Raw genomic sequence first — 6863 nt, forward strand, 5'->3', positions numbered from 1 at the left:
AATTATTTTATGAGGTTATTCTGACATGTATACTAAAACCAGAAAAAGATATCAAAGGGTAACTTCACACCATTGTATCGCCTGAATCCTTAAGGAAATAGCTGTATATCTAAGTGAGTTAAGGCATTGTGACTTAGTAAGATTTATCTCAGGATGCAAGTTTTGATGAATAAATTGACACCAATGTAATGTATTACATTCATAAACAAAGATCAGTAAACAAAGGATCCTCTCCAGGCAGAAAAAAAAAAATTTTCTTATTTATTTATTTTTTAAAGATTTATTTACTTAAGCATACAAGAGCTAGGGAGTAGACCAGAGGTGGAGGGGATGAGAGGATTCACCAGAGACAGAGTGGGGAACAGAACAGGCGGATCTACTGAAATGCACTGCTGAGGGGAGCAGCAGGTGAGACAGGAGAGGTCTGCTGTGCCATGTGGGTTAACTCCCTGGCCAGGAATCCAACTTGTGTTGCACTGGCTATGGATATCTTCAAAGTGCTGAGACTTAACCCCTTGTGCACCAAGGAGGCCTGAGAAAAAACTAATAATAAAACCTCTCAGCAAAGCATGAATAACAGGTCACTTCTTCAACTTGAAAAACTTATAGCTGACATCATAGTTAATGGTAAAAAACTGTTTCATAAGGAACAGACAGTGATCTTGATTCTAGAGTACATTGTATGGAGATCTTAAAAGGAGCACCATGTAAGAAAAAGAAATTATAGAAAAAGAACTATAAAGATGAAGTAAACTATTTGATTTGCAGCTGGCATGATCATGTAAATAAAAAATCCTAAGGTAAAGAAAGCTTCTAGAAGTAGTAGATGAATTTACCAAAATTGTGGGATACAAGGTCCATTGTACTTCAATGTGTCGGTAATGTGAACTTAGGAAAATGGATAATAGCATCAAAATAAAAAGATATCAACTTAATGAAAGTGGATAAGATTTGTACACTGAAATACATAGCACCACTGAGAGAAAGTTATGAAGAATTAAGGGAAAGAAAACCCATATTCAAGGATTATAATAATCTGCATTGTTAAGGCATCAATTCTGCCAAAATTGATCCTTAAAGATAATTCAAGCCTGAACCCTAAATGCCAATCAAAATCTTGGCATTTTTTTTAAGATATTGAGAAATTAATTCTGCAATTTTATGCCATTGCAAATGACTTTAAAAGTCAAAATACTTTTTTTTTCTTAAAAGATTTATTTATTTATTTATTTATTTATACAAACACTGGGTACAATCAGAAGCACGGGAGGGTGAGAGAATTCACCAGAGCCAGAGCGGGGAACAGAACAGGCAGACTGATGAAGTACACTGCTGAGGGGAGCAGCGGGTGCTGCAGGAGAGGTCTGCGCGCCATGTGGGACCCTCGCCTTGTCACACACTAACTGAAATGAAGTACAGACCTAAAGGCTAAACTGTACTATCCAACAGAAGTATAATTTGAACCACAATTTTTTTTTTCAAAGATCACCTGGATAAACTTGATCAGGAAGACAAATTCAAGAGTGAGATCTTCCAAGCAAATGACACCAAACTTCCCCAGGTGCTCCTCAATCACAGTATTGTCTGTCGGCGGCATGGCCTTATTCCTGATCTTGCTTGTCCACTTTTCAAGATGATTCCTGAATAGACTTCAGGTTTAGAAATCTCCAGGTCACATAAGATTCCACAACAGGGAGTATTTTTATAGGTTGAGAGGTCACTTTGACAAGCCTCCAAGGTTTTGTGCACACTGAGGTTTGAGGATGGCTAGATGGTGGGCAATCTGCTTGCGTAGAGCAATGTAGGTTGGAAATGATGGTGATTAGGACCTGGAGCACCTGCCATGGCTCCTACTGGCATCAGTGGGGAGATCCGGGGACACGTGGGGAACACAGACCTTCCATCCTCATGAACCACACAATGTGATGCAGGGAGGCTGACATGCCTGTCCCTTCAATGTGGGGCTAACATGACAGGACCCCGACTCTGATAATTAACCCACTTCTGAGCAGGTTCTCAGGAAATCATGTCCCTGTCAGGGTCCCTGTCAGCTGTGCTAGGTCCACAGAGGCCACAGAATGGGGCACTTTTCTCTGCAAAAGTCCTGAAAAACAAAAAGGGTGGCCTGTTTTTCTGCATTAGTAGAAGTCACCTGCATTTTTTGAAATCCAAGGTCACCTGAAATCCAAGGTCACCTCTGGCATTGGGGATTTTCATGCAGAGTAGTTTGGTTTCTGGGGTGTGGGAACCCAGAACTGTCCCCTAGTGACCCTCAGGGTCCAGATCCCCACCTTCTGTAGACTCTTCCCTTTATTCTCAGAGATGCGGGGTGTGTGTGTGTGAGAGAGGATTCACCAGAGACAGAGTGAGAAGCAGAACAGGCAGAATGACTGAAATACACTGCTGAGGGGAGCAACAGGCAAGACAGGAGAGGGTCTGCCTCGCCATGTGGGTTTCTCCCTGGCTGGCCAGGGATCGAACTTGTGCTGCAGAGGCTGTGGATTGCTTCATAGTTCAGTGCTTAACCCCTTGCGCCACCAGGGAGGCCCTTGAACCACAATTCTGAGCCATAGATGAAATTTTACATTTTTAGTGCACATTTAGAAAGAAAAAAGTAATGAGTGAAAATAATTTCACTAATTTATAAAATTCAAAATATGCAACAATGCTATGATTTCAGCACACAATGACAAGATTATTGAGATATTTCACAATCTTCTCATACTTTACCTCTATTGAAATTGTTGTTCTGAGTCTGCAAAAGGCTAGAAAGTTCTGAGTTCCTGCCACGTGGTCACTTTGCTCCAGATCTAGGGACTCTGGGATTTGTGACCACATCAGACTCCCTGACCCCTCACACTGGGTGAAGGAGAGAGTGAGCACAAACCCAGCTGGGGTGGACCCCTCAGCCTCTCCCTACTCTCCCCACTCCCCCCACTCACAGCCCCTTCATCTCCTCCAGTGTCTGGATTTCACGCTATCCCAGCACAGGTCAGGAGACTCACCCCTGACCCCACAGCTCCTCAAGAGGAGGTGCTTCCTGAAGTCTGCCCTCCTCTCCCCCCACATCTCCTGCTGCCTCAGGGCTTCTTCAGCAGAGCCAGAGCTGTGCAGAGGGTGATTCTAGAACAGTCTTCCTCCCAGTGACACAGTACACCTCACCTACTTCAGGACTTAGCTCAGCTGTCATCTACAGGAAAGCCTCCCCTGAGGACAGTATTTAAAATTACAATCAGCTCTTACATCTCTCCTACCTGGTTCTATTTCTCTAAATCACTTTTTACTGTTTGACCCTGATCATTGACAATTGCTTTGTTGTTTATTGTTAGGGATTCAATCAGCATGTAAACTCCATGAGGGGAGAGATCTTATTTGAGTTTGTGTGAAATATTCCAAATTGCCTAGAAGAGTACCTGGCACAGTAGGTACTGAATATGCAAATGAATGAGTAAGTGTAGGGAGCAGAACCCCTTAAAGATGAAGCTGATGGGGCAGGAAGAAAGGAAGCTCCCTGGTACACGATGGGGGTGTCTTTATGTTTGCAGGAGTAGAGGCACTTCATTAGCTCATCCTGGGCCAGGAGCCAAGCAAACAGAAGGCCCACAGCCCCTCATCACTGGCCATGCAGCCAAAAGTGCATGGGGTCAGGCCAAGCCAGACCACCAGCAATCTCTGCAGATTCTGGCACTAGGAGGGGGCGTCCTGGCCAGGTGGCAGGGTTCTAGGCACTCAAGTCCTTGTGGTCCCAGATCAAGTCCAGTATCCACTGATTCTGTCCAGCTGGAAGGTGTGACTCAGCTACAGTCTATGCAGCCCTGGGAGTCTTTCCATAACGCGGGACCCTAGGTCCGTACACAGGGCCAAAAAGTTGATTTGGGTCCAGGACCACAGGGCCTTTAATTTTGGAATCAGGAAGGCAGGGAGCCAGGCCTTCAGGATCCAGGCAGCTGATCCCTGTCTTTTTGGTCCAGGAAGGAGAAGAGACAGGGCACTAGATTCTGAATCCCACGTATGGAGAGAGGGGAAGGAACCACCCTATAGGCCCCAAAGGGTGGGTGGCTCATGTTGGGCAGGAGGGTCCACCCTTGGCATTTATGGGTATGGTGTATGGACACTTGGCCCTGGAGGCTGGGGATGGAAGACACATTCTGTTTTAGGGAGACATTAGTCGGCAGCCAAAGTCCCGATTCCTGGCTGATCTGTGGCTACCTCAGACCGCAGGCTCCTCCCACCCTGCCCTCTGTGCTCTAGAATATGGAGTCCAAGTCCTGGGCCACTCCTCCTGGTGCAGGGGCTCCTGGTGCCTGTGACGGTGTCCAGGGCCTGAGGGCTGTGAACTGACATGGACTCAGACTGGGCTGTGAGGTCCCAGCACAGGGAGGGGATCTGGAATGCCGGGTCAGGGCCCAGGGTTGCCCCGAGCAAGTGGCACAGGCCTTGTGCTCCCCCTCTCTGGGCTCAATTCTCCCTGTCACCCCAGTATAAGGGGGGCTTGCTCTGGAAAAGGGGAAACACTTAATCACCACTCCCCTCTTATTTTCCCTTCTTCTATGTATTTGAATGGCACTACGCCTGCAGTATGGAGAATGCCTTAAACTAAGGCATTGTCCAGCCAACTATAGAGCGGACCCCTGTGTAATTATTACCCAGGTGAAACTAGAGACTCTCCCAGACCCCAGCCAGAAGCCCGTGGGGCTGTCCCCACAGAGACCCTCTGTAGTGCAAGCAGACAAAGGGCAGTTCACTGTGAATTCAGATAGGTAGAGTCCCAGAGCCCTCGGTGGGTGTTTCCCACTTTAATGCTCTCTCAGGAAACCAGGTCACAGGCACACCAGGCAGGGAGGCTGGCACGCAAGGAGGAAGGCATGGGCCAGGCAGGGAGGGGCGCTGAGAGGCAGGCAGGCAACAAGCCTCCCAGCCCCCCATGAAGCTTTACTCCTCTGGGCTGTCTCTGGTGGCCTCGCCTCTTCTGTAGTCACACCCTTCACCCTCTCATAGCCACCCTTCCGTAGCCCTCCTCCATCTCTGAGTGACGCTGCCCTTCTAGCCCTGGCCTCCAGGCTCAGGTGCACACGCTGACCATACTCCAGGTGTCCAGAGTCAGGCACATGTGCCTGAGCCTGGTTCCCAAGCGCCTTCTGTGTTAATATGATCAAGGCAGCAGGTGATAGCCACAGAGGCTAGTTGAGTAAAAAGCCTGATCAACTTCATTTACCCTACACCATCCCTCCCACCAGGTGTCCACTAAGCTGACCTTCCTGCCCCCATCCTCTCTGGTTTCTCTCCCTCCACACCTTTTGGCCCCAATTCCCTAAAGCCCCTATTTCCTCCCGATAGGGTAGGAAGGGCATAGTGCTCGATCTCTATGATTGAAGCAGATGGGTAAAGGAGAGTCCTGGAACCTGGGTGGCTTTTTCAGGCGTTATTGAGCTTTTACCAAGTGTAGGGTCCAGGAATGGACACAGTGCAGGTTTTCTGATCCCATGCAGACCGGGTAAAGGAGGAATCAGAGTCCTTAGTGGCTTTTTGCAGGTCTTTCATTGGGGTTCACCAGGCATATGGCAGGCAGGGAGCTGGGAGTTTGGCAGGGAGGGAGCTGCTAGGGCCTCCCAGCCCCCAGCAGGTCTTCACTCTGGGCTCTCCAGCCTTCTCTCAGCTACTGCTTCTCTTGCTTCTCTCTCGGCTTCTCTTTTGGCTTCTCCTGGCGTCCCTGTGATGCCGCCCTTAAAAGCACAGTCTTAGCCCAGGTGAATCCCATCTCCCTATGCCCACACCCTACTCCAGGTGCCCGCCATCAGGTGCTGCATGCAGGACCGCAAGGATCCATCATCTATCCTGATGGCGGGAGGGCAGAAAAGCCTGACCATTTCTTTACCCTACACAAGAATACCGCAGGCAGTGGGGGTGGGGGTTGGGGGAGGAGGCTGGCAGGCCTTCTGGCTACTGGGGGAATCTTCACTCTTTCTGGGTTCTCTGGCGATTCTCTCCTCGCCTTGTTCTCTGTTGCTGTGACCACTGCTATTCTTGCTCTCTTCCTCGTTCTGCTGCTTCACTTCTGCTGGCGTCTCCGTAAAGCCGCCCTTATAAGCCAGTCTCAGCCCAGGTGTACCCGCCCATGCAGGCCCACACCCTACTCCAGGTGTCTGCCATCATTAATCCTAATGGCAGAAGGGCAGAAAAGCTGATACTTTTTTACCCTACACTCTCTCTCCTCACTCCTTCAGGAGCCTCCTCTCTTCCTAGCCCATGACCCTGGGGGTCTCTCCTCCTGACCCTCTTCCAGCCCAGCCTGGGGTGGAGAGTTTAGAGTTGAGTCCCTGGAGGAGAAGCCTTCATTCCCTGGAGTCAGCAGTGGAAGAAGTGACAGGGACTCCAGAGTCAAAGTCTCATCCAGGAGACTGAAAGCACCTGGTATGTTATGGGGCCCACCCTGGTCTTTAGATCCAGCTGTTGTGGCCTGGGGATCTGCTCCTGCCTGAACCAAAGTCCGTGGTGATTAGTGGACAGAGACCATCATGTCAGCGGATGTTAGGAAACAGATCATAGAACCTGAAGCTGTATGGGGTTCCCCCTTGTGTGCACAGCCCTGTCCTGGGAGACCCTGAGAACCTGGGAGATCAGTTCTTGCCCTCTGCCCTCAGCCCCGTGGCCACACGGGGGCGCTGCGGCGCTGTCCTAGTCTGGCAGCCAGGGGAGAGGCTGGGTGTGTGTGCCTCAGGCTGAGAGGGTGAGCTGGGGCTGAGCATCACTGGGGGAGGGGGTGACGATGCCCTGTGAGCAGCTGTAGGGTAAAGAAAATATCAGGCTTTTCTGCCCTTCCGCCATCAGGATAGATGATGGATCCTTGTCCTGAATGCATGCCT

The sequence above is a fragment of the Talpa occidentalis genome, unplaced genomic scaffold, assembly GCF_014898055.3.
Source record: "Talpa occidentalis isolate TD23 unplaced genomic scaffold, MPIMG_talOcc4v2.1 talOcc4.2, whole genome shotgun sequence".
NCBI classification, from domain to species: Eukaryota; Metazoa; Chordata; class Mammalia; order Eulipotyphla; family Talpidae; genus Talpa; species Talpa occidentalis.